The following is a 13977-nucleotide window of genomic DNA, read 5'->3' on the forward strand; positions in this document are numbered from 1 at the left end:
GCTGAGCTGAAACTTCATTTAATTTTCCTGAAGATATCACACCCACATGAAAAATGGATGTGGTCTTCTCTTGATTTCTTAATGGGTAATTAAAAAAACAGATCGTGAAGCTGAGGCTCCAAGACTTTGGCCACCTCATGAGAAGAGAAGACTCCCTGGAAAAGACCCTGATGTTGGGAATGATGGAGGGCACAAGGAGAAGAGAAAACTGCGGGAGGCAGTAGAAGACAGGAGTGCCTGGTATGCTCTGGTCCATGGGGTCACGAAGAGTCAGACACGACTAAACGACTAAACAACAACAACAACAATTAAAAAAAACAAAACTTCACCTGGGGAGGGGCCTGCAATAACAGTACAAGGTGGTCAAGGGGCGGAGGTGGTTAGCTTAAAACAGGCTTCCTCAACCTCTGCCCTCCAGGTGTTTTTGGCCTACAACTCTCATGATCCCTAGCTAGCAGGACCAGTGGTCAGGGATTATGGGAAGTGTAGTCTCAAAACATCTGGACGGTTGAGGTTGAGGAAGCCTGGCTTAAAACAAAAAAAAAAGGTAAAACAAGATCCCAAACTGCTCACACCATCAAGAAACCCTCTCTGCCTCTTCCCACCAATAGTACTTGTTAGACTTTTGAATGATGCATTGTGACATCACATGACTCCCAAGTCCCTCCAGGAAGTGTGGCTTGAAAGCACCTTTCCACACTTCCTAGAGTGGCTTGAGAGTGACATGACACATGTTCCTCCCTTCTGGAAGCATGGCTGTCCATTTGCCAGACAAACTTCCCGGAGTGGCCTGGGAACATTGTGGCATCATTTTGCATCATAACACTTGGAAACTATTGGAGTAAGTGCAGGTAGTGGGAAGAAGCAGAGAAAACCTTGTGTGGCTTGGGAACAGCAACGGGACTCTTGCTTTCGAGTTTTAAAAAGAGCTCCAAGTCCTTGGCTGCCTTGTATAGCTAAAGAAAATGGCAACTCAATTCTCCCCATATGCGAACGTAGCTGTGTGTGTTTTGAAAATTCCTCATGAAAATTCCTCACCATTTTAGCGAGAATTTCTCCTAATAAATATACTTTATATGCAATTTATATCAAAATTTTGCTAGCAGTTTCTGTTGGGTTTGGAACTTAACAGGTTAAGAAGTTCCCATGATGCCTCAGCATTCTGACGTCAGCTTTCGAAGCTGGGAGGAGTTTCGTTTCTCTGTTCCTCTCTGGTTCTCTGAGGGAAGAGGTGGCAGTTTGTCATGGCTGCTGTGAGCCCAGGAGATTTCCTGGGGAAAGTCGGAATAAAGGACTGATATTAGACAAACCTGGTCTCTCTGTGTGTTTGTCGGAAGCTGAGTGAAGCTATGTGACAGTTTTCACCGCTGTGTTTAACTCTGCTGAGGCGTGACTGGAGAGCTACTGAAGACGGAGCTGAGTGGCGCAGCTCGGAGGAAGCGCGCCGGGCATAAAGAGCTAATTGTGGATCGTAAATCAATTAGCGGGGGTCACGCCAAACCAATAAATCAATCGAAGAGGTTATGGGTGCTTAATCACCGATCGTAAAAACTGTCACAGGAACGCTTTGAAGTGCCGGAATGCGTTTGAAGTCGCTGGCAGGAGTTTTTGCCTGGTGTTAAGAGGCAAAGGAGGGCTGCGGAGCTCAGAGCAGCTGAAAGACACAGAGGTTTGCCTGTGCTGAGAGCTGAGTGCTGGGAGCTGAGAGCAGCTGGAAAATCGTGTCCCGACGGATGGGTGCCGGAGGAGCTTGTAATCTGTGAGTACAGCTTGGGGCCCCTTGGGAGAACGGAAGACAATGGCAGGTAGCCAGGTCTTGGAGGACATTGCGTTTGAACAGCTCACTCTAAGAAGTGGAGCAAGGGCTGTCTGGGAATGTGCTGCTGGGATGTGCTGCGAAGCTTCAGCAGGAGGCCAGAGCCCTGAAGAAGTATTGAGAAAAGCCTGGAGATGGCTGGTGCCCCTGTTCCTGATGCTTTAGCCTCAAGGAGTGCTTTTCGGGAAGAAGGAGAAGGAGGGCCAAGCCAGCTGGGAGGAGCCCCGGGCAGTGTTTTTCCACTGGAGTTCGTCGTTGCTACGTGTGCCCATGGAGAGCGGAGACAGCTGGGCAGGAAGGTCCCAAGGTCAACCAGCTGAGTTCTCATGGGAGTCAGTCTCGGAGAGGAGGCCAGCGTGGGAACGCAAGGGAAAGACGTGGTTCAGACGCTGGGGAGGGTTGTTTTCTTATCACTGCTTCTATGGCAACTGTGAAGAACAACTCCAGCCAGGACACGGTGACGCGCTGGGTGTTGAATACTGCTGTTGGTCAGCACCTGCTAAGCGAGCCTGCTGGCGAAATGCGGAACTGCAGGGCTGGTTCAACAGGACATAACTGTGATGTTAGCAGACGGAATGAGAAAGTCGGTTTCTGCTGTGGCTAACATGTTTTTTTCTCCTTTACAGGAGGAGCTAGAGGTCTACGTTGTGCCGGGACTGAATTGTTGTTTGTTATCCATTTTCAGTGGGGGGAAACAAGTGGCCAACGTAAAAAGGGGGCAGAACAATCTCTTTGTTCTGGAGTCACCTCTGGAGGGTGGTGGGAATGCTGGAAAAGCACAGGCGCAGTGTGCTAAGGTTCCCAGTCATGTGCAAAAGCTGCACAGGTGCACAAAAGGGTACAAACTCCGGAAATGTGGGAGGTCCCTAGGGTGCAGGGCATGCAAGGGTGCACAGGTACATGGTTTTCCCAGGTTTGGGAGGGTAGCCAAAGAGCCCTTTGAGCTCTTTGAGGCAGGTGGTCCAAAGGTTCAGGAAATGATCTTCTGTGGGTGGAAGTTTGCATACCCAGAGGGTGATCAAACCAAGCTGCTGGTCAGTAAGCAGGCTGAGTTCTGTGAACAGGATGGGTGTTCAAGACTCAGGGATGGTCCTATTTTTCTCTCAGAATGTCTGTCTGATTCTGAGGAGGAAAGGGAGGCAGAGGCTGATCCCGGTGATGGGGACCAGGTCCAAGATCAGGGTTCAGAACCCGGTGATGGGGACCAGGTCCAAGATCAGGGTTCAGGGCAGGTCTGGGCATCTCCAAAGGTTGTGAAGGGAGTGTCCAGGTGTGAGGCTTCATCTCCGGTTAGCGTAATGGAGAAAGCTCACAAACAGGGTGTCAAGTCAGAGGGGGAAGAATCTGACGGAGAAGACACAACTGCTGGCCCAAATGGGTCAGTAGGGTATCAGGTCACAAGTGCGTGGAAAAGTGTCGCACAGTGTGATTCTGGGAGTGTTGAAGGGGTTCAACAGGTGCCTGGGAAAGATGCCGGGAAGGGGCACAAGGCAAAGGGAAAAGTGTTGAACTCAAAAAGGTCTTGTCAGAATGGTTCGGCAAGAGGGGGTGTTGGGTTTGGAACTTAACAGGTTAAGAAGTTCCCATGATGCCTCAGCATTCTGACGTCAGCTTTCGAAGCTGGGAGGAGTTTCGTTTCTCTGTTCCTCTCTGGTTCTCTGAGGGAAGAGGTGGCAGTTTGTCATGGCTGCTGTGAGCCCAGGAGATTTCCTGGGGAAAGTCGGAATAAAGGACTGATATTAGACAAACCTGGTCTCTCTGTGTGTTTGTCGGAAGCTGAGTGAAGCTATGTGACAGTTTTCACCGCTGTGTTTAACTCTGCTGAGGCGTGACTGGAGAGCTACTGAAGACGGAGCTGAGTGGCGCAGCTCGGAGGAAGCGCGCCGGGCATAAAGAGCTAATTGTGGATCGTAAATCAATTAGCGGGGGTCACGCCAAACCAATAAATCAATCGAAGAGTTTCCCCTAATGTGACACATTTTGTACATTGGTTTATGCATACTTCATGTTTATGCATACTTTACCCTAAAACATGCATTTTTGTAAAGTTTTTTGTCAGTTGGAGCACCGCATTGCAAAATTCAGATAACTGTGAATTTAGAAGAATAGCTGTGTTTCAGTTCTTATAATGTTTTGGAAAGTGATTCGGCTTTAAATGCATACCAAATCGAAATTCTCTCCTCCGGTTCTTGTTTCCATAATTGATTAGATGTTTTACTGTTATCAGACTTTCTAGGCCTCAGTTATGTTCTGTATTAAAATAAGAAATGAAGTTCCATTAATAAGTAAGCAGTTCTTAATGTGTGCCTCTGACTCTCTACAGCAACATCCAGTTGCACAGAGTTATTAGGAATTGTGGATATTTATTCCTGCCATTATACATTTTCTGCTGTTTGAATGGTTAGAGTTCTTTTAAAAAACAAAAAACAAAAACACTTTAGTTTCTTTGAATTATGCCCTTAGGTTAATTTTCAGCTCACATTCCACTTACTCTGCAACTTTGCATTTTTGACATTGACCTTTGATAAGCAGTAACCTATCAAGCTATATTTTAATACACAGTGATTTCCCTTGTCTTCTTTGGCAACAGTCTTCTTAAAAAGTGTGGAAGAACAAGTGATGCATGACCTTGTAAGGCTGTCTATCCTTCCCCTAGCTGTTTTTTTCTTAGCATGCATGGAACTTTCCTACAAAGGGGAAGAATAAACCTGCTGTCTTCGGCTAATATATGATTCAGCCATACTTGAAACACTTTTAAGTATCATTTTAAACTTTTGTTTGAAAGTATTGCTGTTATTGTGTTGGGTTGCCAGATGTCTGGAATTTCCTGGACATAGCTGGAATACTGCAGTCGGAAGCAGGTGTTTGGGCAGAAATCGCTGGAGTGTCTGGGAAAATCTGGATTTTGGCAACTTTCATTTAAAAATACGCTCAACAATTTTTGTGTCCAGATTTTCACTTTTTTAATATGGCAACCCTATTATAGTGGAGTAGAAGAGCTGAAAAAAGAATCATATCTGGAAACGAATGCACCCCTTTGGTTTCGGATAGTATTTAGTAATGCGTTTAGCATTAACCCTAGAAGTGTATACTTGATTCTGACCAAACAGCCTCGTGATGCATATTTTGCTCTAGGAGACTTAGTTTGGTCAGAATTGAATATACACTTCCAGAGTTAACGCTAAATACATTACTTCTGGTAAATGAGCCACCATAGCTGTTAGAGGGCTGTGAAAATTGTGTCCTGGGATTTTTAGTCTTGTCTACCCATGTACTAGGGATGTGGGTGGCGCTGTGGGTTAAATCACAGAGCCTAGGGCTTGCTGATCAGAAGGTTGGCGGTTCGAATCCCCGCGACAGGGTGAGCTCCCGTTGCTCGGTCCCTGCTCCTGCCCACCTAGCAGTTCGAAAGCACATCCAAGTGCAAATAGATAAATAGGTACCGCTCCGGCGGGAAGGTTAACGGCGTTTCCATGCGCTGCTCTGGTTCGCCAAAAGCGGCTTAGTCATGCTGGCCACATGACCCGGAAGTCGTCAGGGTCCCTTTACCTTTACCTTTGCCCATGTACTCTCTGAAACCAAAGGAACACATTGGTTGCCAGATGTGAAGTATATGGACATTATTTTCAGCTATCCTACCCCACTATTATGTTTGCTATATCTTATTAATGTGGTTAATCTTGTTTTTGTAAATTGCTCTGGAAGCACCACTGGAGGACAGAATGATAGGAGCCAATTCCTAGGGGCCAAGGGGTCTTGGGCCCCCTCAGTGAAATTATATGAGGAGGCTGGGTCCCCCCCAAAAAAGATGATGTGTATTGCCATTCAAATGGTGTGTGTGCACTGCATCATGAGACTGATTATGTGGGTCGGAGTTTATTCCCCCCACCCCACAATATTTTATTCAAGTTGGCACCCCTGGACAGAAGACAAACCTTTTAATTACATGCATACAATTAAACTATAACCTTGTGCGCTGTCTACTCGGAAGCAAACATCATTGACCTTAGTTGGACTTACTTTCATGCAAATCTGTACAGGATTTCAGTCTAAGTTAGTATTTGCTGTAGCAAAGAAAGAATATCTTCTTTCTCTCCTGAACTGTTATTTTATGCACATGAAGTCTTAATCAAATCAATTAGACCTTCAATCTGCTTACAGCCCTAATCTAATATCTTATTATCACGGCAAGGGTATTTTTTCTGAAACTGAAACACCATGGAAGGTATTGTACAAATGGATAGTAAAGAGGCTGTTCTTGCACTCAATAATTTGCTTCTGTTAACACCAAAATATTACACCATTATTTTGACAAGATTTAATCTTTCACATCAAATGCTGGTGTCCGATGGGAGTTCTGTCTTGTGATTTCAAAGGATCTGAATATTTTAAAAGTTCTGTTTTTTAAAAACAACAACAGCAACTGTCCTCCTTAATGCTGAATAGGTGCACAACGTTTATTTCCCAAGGACTCTAATGAATGTGAATTCTTGTATTTGTTAGGTATAGCTCTATTTGTATTTCTGTAGCTTCTGTCCATTGATTGGATTTTGCATTATCCTGTATTGATTCCTTCCTTTAAAAAAAATAAAAATCTATTTTCCAGAGTTGCTAGGGATACAGTTCCGGTTCTGTTACAAGAAGGGCTGTTCTTGCAGTGAATAGGAATGCAATGGGCTTCAGTGCTCACACTTTCTGCTGCTGATTAGAGATGGGCTCACATCCAAGCGCACCATTCCTGCCTTTGAATCTGTGCCATTTGCAGCCGCTCACATCCAAAAGCAGTGCTTCAGAGAGGCTATTAAAATGTTCAGGGTGTGTTGATTATGATTGCAGTCAGCAACAGCCATGCAAAGTGTTGAGGAATTAATTGCCTTCTCTCTTGGACAAGGTGGAACATACTAGTTGATGAAGACTATTAAAACTAATTAAGTAGATGCTCAACTACACCAACTGCTATTAAATCTGTTTGTTACAAGGAATGTGTAATGACAGGGACGCCCAACCCGCCACCAGATGCATCATCATCGTGAGTCACTGTACACAATGCAACACAGCCAACACAAACTCCTCCCCCCCCCCAATACCATTTACCTCAGGGAATGCAAACAGAAACCTTTTGCGCCCTGCTCCCTTCTAGTGTAGTGGTTAGAGTATTGGATTGGGACTCTGGGAATAGCTGTCAACGTTTCCCTTTTTTAAAGGGAAATTCCCTTATTCTGAATAGGATTCCTCACAAGAAAAGGGGAAAAGTTGACAGCTATGACTCTGGGAGACCAGAGATCAAATCCCCGGCCAGCCATGAAGCCACTTCCTCTCAGCCTAACCTACCTCACAGGGCTGTTGTGAGGATAAAAAAACCAGAGATGTGGAGAGCCATGTGTGCTCTGTGAAGGAAAAGCAGGATATAAATGTAAGAAATAATAGGTAAAACAATAACTACTATTGGGGGAAGCTAAACTAGAGCTTTTCAAGGATTTGGGGTGAGGGGGACACCAATGCTATCTACGATCTAAGCCAGGCATAAGGCAAACTTGGCCCTCCAGATGTTTTGGGACTACAACTCCCATCATCCCTAGCTAACAGGACCAGTGGTCAGGGATTATGGGAATTGTAGTCTCAAAACTTCTGGAGGGCCGAGTTTGCCTATGCCTGATCTAAGCATATGCTCTCCTTGTAGGTCATTTTGGAGCACAATCATATACAGTGGTACCTCAGGTTACATACACTTCAGGTTACAGACTCCGCTAACCCAGAAATAGTGCTTCAGGTTAAGAACTTTGCTCAGGATGAGAACAGAAATCATGCTCTGGCGGCGCAGCGGCAGCAGGAAGCCCCATTAGATAAAGTGGTGCTTCAGGTTAAGAACAGTTTCGTGGTCCCTTCCAACTCTAGAATTCTATGATTTCTGTTCTCATCCTGAAGCAAAGTTCTGAACCCGAGGTAATATTTCTGGGTTAGTGGAGTCTGTAACCTGAAGCGTCCGTAACCCAAGGTACCACTGTAGTTCTTAATGAGGTTTTTCTTTCTGTGCTTCAAGAACACGTTCTTCTCTCTCCTGCCCTCACATGCTAGAGCAAGGTCTTTTTTCATAGGTATCACATACATTCAGAATGCCATGCTCTGCCATGCTATGTTTCTCTCCAGATTTCCCCCTTTTTATCCCCCACCTGTTTCTCCCCTTCTTTCTGCCCCCCGTACCCGTGTTTTGAATATGCCGCTGTAGTTTCTTGCAGCTTACACCGCCCCTCTCTCTTTTCCTCTAGTGCTCCCTTTCCTCCTTTTCCACATGGGGTCATTTCTCAAGCTTTTTCTTCTTCTCATTACAGATTTATGAGCATCTTGGATGCATTCCATCCACAGGGTACATCTCTCCATTGTTGTGGCAATCACTTTGTCTTAGTACATTTTATATCATAATCTCATGAGCCTTGAGTTATCGGCTGCTGCAGTGAAAGGGTATTTGTTTCCCTCTGTCAATTAGTTGTGCCTTGAGGGCTGTAGCCTCCTTACGAGAACGACACCTCTGGTCCTTTCCTTGTTTTTCAGAGCTGCTCCGAACGTTTCTTCTACATTTGCCCCCAATTCCCTATTGTTTAATGAGGAAAACACAACAATTATCAAAGGAGAGAGAAAATGTTTGGTGAAATTCTCATGAATAGTCTTCAAGGCTTTTTATGCTTTTATCTTGCTTTTATTTTCGGTGGATGGGGTTTTTTGGAGGGTGATGTTGTCATTTTCATTCTAAATATCCTTCCTTTTGTGGCCCTGCAATCTGCTTTCTTCTCTGGTGGTGACGCTTCCTGAAAATCCAGCTTGGGGCATGTCTGTAGGCACAGGAAAACAGGGAAGCTGTCAACTGGGCTCCCAACAGCTGTTCAGTGTTGGTGGCTTTTAAAGTGAAACCCTTCGCCTTAGAAAAAAAATTCCACACCAATTTTTTGAAAAAGGAAGAAGGATGAACTTCCCTTAAAACCAAATTTGGATGGAAGGATGGAAGACTGAAGAAATCCCAACTAAAGAATCATGGCAAGAAAAATTGACGGACTATGCAGAACTGGCAAAATTGACATATAAGCTACGGGACAAGGATAACTGTGACTTTAAGGATGAATGGGAACCTTTCACAAAGTATCTGAAGATGCAACAAAGCGAACTGGACTCCTTGGCAGGTTTTGAATAAACATTCACAACTTTTTTTTTATTGATAATAATTAGCTAAATAGTTTGAGGATCTATACAACTTTGTAACATGCAGAAAATAGCATTATTGGAGAAACCAAAGACTGGAACTGAGGGAAGTCGGGGGGGTGGGGGTGGGGGAATGGGTTTTGTGGGGGGGAGGGGGAGGAAGAAAAATGGCGGGGGAAATAAGGAAATGTTTTTGGATAATATGTTTTGTTATAACTTTGAATAAAAAAAAACAAAACCAAATTTGGCAAGTGCATTGATTTAAGCCCAGAAGGCAGATTTGGTGGTGGGGAAAAGCTGGGCAGTTGCAGAAGAAGTGATATTACCTCCCTCTTGAAAGTTTTCCTGCAACTCACAGGACTTGTTTTGTCTGGAGAAACCAGAATTCCCAACTGGAAGACAAGCCAGGACACCCATTCTACTCCTAAAGACAAAGCTCCTTCCAAAGCAGGCTACCATAGAAAAAGTTCCCTCATCAGATTTCCATGTGAAAAGAGTTATGGACATTTCTGTAAGAAGTGTGGGAAAATTCAGAGCTGGAAGAGAAAGTTTCTAACAAACTCGTTGGAGAAAAGGCAGCCTTCCGCTATTGTATAAGGAACAAATAAAGATCACCCAGATCAACTGCTGGGCCTGAACGTGGAAGTCTTAATAGAAACTGACCAACCCCCTCTTCTCATTCCTGAAAAGGTACTATCCCAAAGGTACAAGTGGTGTCTAACATGCCAAAGTTCATGTTTCAAAACTCTTCCTGAGTCATCTTGTAAGACGGACACCATTTCAGATCATTACTCATCTCACCCGGTTATTTGGAAACCTTTTTTCCAATTTCTAATTAAGAAGATTATATAATTATATATAAAATTATATACAGTCTCCACAGAGAAAAGAACATAGCATTAAGTTTATGGTGCCATTTTACATGTTCTTAAAACATTGGCAGTCCATATACATTCTCCACAGACAGGTTTGTGACGGGGGCAGCTGCCGCCCTCCAAATCAAATAAATAAATAAAGATACTTAACTAAATGACCAACTGAGTCACAGATAGCTTGGTTCTGCCCCCTCCCCCCCAAATCCTGGCTATGCTCATGATTTGTGAGGCTGATGGGAGAGCTTTACTTTCTTTCCCCCTTACATATGAAAAGAAGGGAGACCAGGTTTAATCAAAGGTATATTCTTTTATAACCCTTTTTGCAACTCTTCTAAGCCCAGTTGGTCGTTCTGAACTAGTTATATCTCAAATATTATTGAACTATATCTCAAGAGGCAGCTTCACCTGGGATTTCTAGTGATCAATAGACATTATTTGGAACCCTTTGAGACAAATAGATGTCCCAACAGTGCTGATTTAACTGTTATTTCTTTAAGCAAAGGGGAGGAATGTGCAGATAGGTTCATTATCTAGCTCAGGCATAGGCAAACTCTGGCCCTCCATATGTTTGGGACTACAATTCCCATCATCCCTAGCTAACAGGACCAGTGGTCATGGATGATGGGAATTGTAGTCCCAAACATCTGGAGGGCCAGAGTTTGCCTATGCCTGAGCTAGCTATAAGGCAGTCCTCCACTAATACCAATGAAATGATTTCCATGTGCATAATATGACCAGTGTGGTGTAGTGGTTAAGAGCAGTAGACTCGTAATCTGGTGAACCGGGTTCATGTCTTCGCTCCTCCACATGCAGCTGCTGGGTGACCTTGGGCCAGTCACACTTCTCTGAAGTCTCTCAGCCCCACTCACCTCGCAGCGTGTTTGTTGTGGGGGAGGAATGGAAAGGAGATTGTTAGCTGCTTTGAGACTCCTTCGGGTAGTGATAAAGCGGGATATCAAATCCAAACTCCTCCTCCTCCTCTCTTCTTCTTCTTCTTCTTCTTCTTCTTCTTCTTCTTCTTATCATCGCCGTCGTCCTGGGCATGCCCTGCACACTCCCCAAATGTGCTGCCCTAGAAGAGATTTAGGGGGCATGCAGAAGGAGGAGACGAGAATAATATTCTGCTGTTCCTTGTGTGAACAACAAAAAATGTAGTGCTACATTGGATTCCACCTGCAGTAACTAAATGGAGCCAGACTTGGTTGTATCAGGTTGTAAGCAGGTGGTTTTTGTTTCTGTTCTGTTCTTGTTTAAGAGAGACAATAACATATTTGTCTAGCATCCTGACTAGTGTGTTCTCTAAGCTTCCATGACAACCTCGTTTCCTTATTACTTCAAATTTATGGATCCACTCTCTCCCCCCAAACCGAATTCACTAAGTTGTTTATGATGAAGTATTTGGCCCCTCTACTCATAGCAGGAATGCACAACAGTGCCTCAATCCATCCTGATATTTGTTCACACTTTCATCTAGTATTTTCCATTCCTCTGGTTAATTTTTCACAAGTCTCTTTTTCCTTTCAGCAAATATATGGGTGCTTTAAAAAAAGAAGAAGAAAGTATATCACAGTGCCACAACAGACATACATATCTCAGCCATGAACAGTTATTTACAAATCAATTACCTTACCTGTGTGTTCACTTCCAAGGTTAATGAATTTCTAGAAGGATAGCCCTGTTAGTCGGTTGCAGCAAATACAGTTAAGAGTCCTGTGGCACCTTAAAGACAAAGTTAATGAGGTGTCTAATGACCCATCACAAGGGCATCTATGGCTGCTGTTCTAACCATGTCTACTCAGAATTCAATGAGGATTATGCCAAGGTAAATGGGGTTAGGATTGCAGTCCACCCTACTATCTATCATGGTGCAGGATAAATTTGTCATGTTGTCTCATCTTCCTCACTCAGGTATCTGGAAGGGACAGGCTAGCGCCCTGCTGATGTTCTGCCCTTTGTGTCCGGGATCATATGAGTCAGTGTAATGCAACTTAATCACATATGCCTTTCTCATTACAACATTTCATTTAATAAATGCATATATAACACTGAAAATGGGACACGGGTGGCGCTGTGGGGTAAATCACAGAGCCTAGGACTTGCCGATCAGAAGGTTGGTGGTTCGAATCCCCATGACGGGGTGAGCTTCCGTTGCTCGGTCCCAGCTCCTGCCAACCTAGCAGTTCAAAATCACGAAGTGCAAGTAGATAAATAGGTACCACTCCAGCAGGAAGGTAAACGGCGTTTCCATGCACTGCTCTGGTTCTCCAAATGACCCGGAAGCTGTACGCCGGCTCCCTCAGCCAATAAAAATGAGATGAGCGCCGCAACCCCAGAGTCGGCCACGACTGGACCTAATGGTCAGGGGTCCCTTTATCTTTACCTTTAATACTGAAAATAGTTAAATGTGTGGTAGAATGTAACACTCAATATGACTTATGTTTTAAATGGCTTTTGGAACAAAGATTTAGGGGATGGGTGGTCAAAAATGAGCAGTCAAGTCCAAATGGCTGTCCCCACATTGACAGAAGGGGTTCAGATAAAGGACAGAGGAGCACAGATAAAGTTTCCAGGTCCTGGAAGAAATCATTTTTTCCCATGTGAACAAACATAATGAACAATGCATTCTGTTCCCAGTAGGAAATTGATTATGGCTGCAACTCTATCCCCACTTACCTGGGAGTAAGCCAGACTGAATTTAGTGAGACTTACTTTTGAGTAGACACATATAAGCTTCAACCCTCAACAAACAACTCACACAAAATCAACAAAACACTTCAGGAAAAAAGAAAAGCAATGAGGCAAAGAGGCTACTACACTTCAATAAATATGTAAACAACATCTATTGCAAAGCAATTTACACATCAATTGAAATATAATGTGTTCATGTTAAAAACCAAAACTATTTTTTTAAAAAATTCTTTTACTGTACATATATATCAATATGACATACCTTTATGGTTGGGGAGTAGTTGACTTTCCTCCACAGACAAAGAAATTGAGGGATTATAAATAAGAATTCTTCATAGGGGAAGGCATAGATCCATGTGAAACAGGTTTCAATACACTTCCCAAATCATTGTGACTGGAGTGCCATAGGGAAATAATTCCTTCTCCTCTCAAGCTCTGGGCATTTTCCCAGTCAGCTGAGACTGACTGGGAAAATGCCTTATGAGGAACGGCTAAGAGAGCTGGGCATGTTTAGCCTGGAGAAGAGGAGGTTAAGGGGTGATATGATAGCCATGTTCAAATATATAAAAGGATGTCACATAGAGGAGGGAGAAAGGTTGTTGTTTTCTGCTGCTCCAGAGAAGCGGACACGGAGCAATGGATCCAAACTACAAGAAAGAAGATTCCACCTAAAGATTAGGAAGAACTTCCTGACAGTAAGAGCTGTTCGACAGTGGAATTTGCTGCCAAGGAGTGTGGTGGAGTCTCCTTCTTTGGAGGTCTTTAAGCAGAGGCTTGACAACCATATGTCAGGAGTGCTCTGATGGTGTTTCCTGCTTGGCAGGGGGTTGGACTCGATGGCCCTTGTGGTCTCTTCCAACTCTAGGATTCTATGATTCTATGACTACAGGATAGATGTGAAGGTTAATGAGTCTCTGGTACAACTTGAGAAAATCCCGTTAACTGTGTGGTCTGACATGGAAATAGGATAACTTTCCCCAAATCACCCCAGTTCATCTCATAATGTGGGGTACACAGAGAGCTGATGCACATCCCTGTTATTTGCTATTCAACTCTGGTTATCAGTAACCAAGCAATACAATTCTACACACATTCTCTTTTAACCTAAAAGCAGTTCCTATTAATACTTGATCTGTTTATGTAAATCCTACTCAGGAGGTTTTTTCCTATAATTTTGTGCTGCTTTAAAATTCACAGCTTGATCTCAGAAGCATGAACACTATAATCATTTTGATTTATATTTGCAGTTATTTAAATTATACAGCTTCCACCCACCATAAATCCTTGAGAAAGATCTCCCTGAAAGAGCAGTTGTGATATATTGTTGCAATCCTTTGCACACTCACTTTGGCCTCATTGAATTCAGTTGGATTTACTTCTGAGTAGATATACTATAATTGGGCTGCA

The 13977-nt window shown here is 43.7% G+C and overlaps 2 long non-coding RNA genes across 2 annotated transcripts; both read right to left on the reverse strand.

The window, feature by feature from the left end:
- Nucleotides 1-8488: 8488 nt before the first annotated feature.
- On the reverse strand, nt 8489-10846 carry LOC308466478. The gene is made up of 2 exons (XR_013980835.1): nt 10752-10846; nt 8489-8643 (listed from the first exon to the last, which is right to left on the reverse strand). It is a non-coding gene; the product is annotated as an uncharacterized lncRNA (long non-coding RNA).
- A 56-nt stretch (nt 10847-10902) lies between these two features.
- LOC308466472 lies at nt 10903-13103 on the reverse strand. The gene is made up of 3 exons (XR_013980826.1): nt 12833-13103; nt 11513-11601; nt 10903-10954 (listed from the first exon to the last, which is right to left on the reverse strand). It is a non-coding gene; the product is annotated as an uncharacterized lncRNA (long non-coding RNA).
- Between the last annotated feature and the right edge of the window lie 874 nt (nt 13104-13977).

This window comes from Podarcis pityusensis, assembly GCF_964106645.2.
Source record: "Podarcis pityusensis genome assembly, chromosome: 17".
In the NCBI taxonomy this organism is placed as follows: Eukaryota; Metazoa; Chordata; class Lepidosauria; order Squamata; family Lacertidae; genus Podarcis; species Podarcis pityusensis.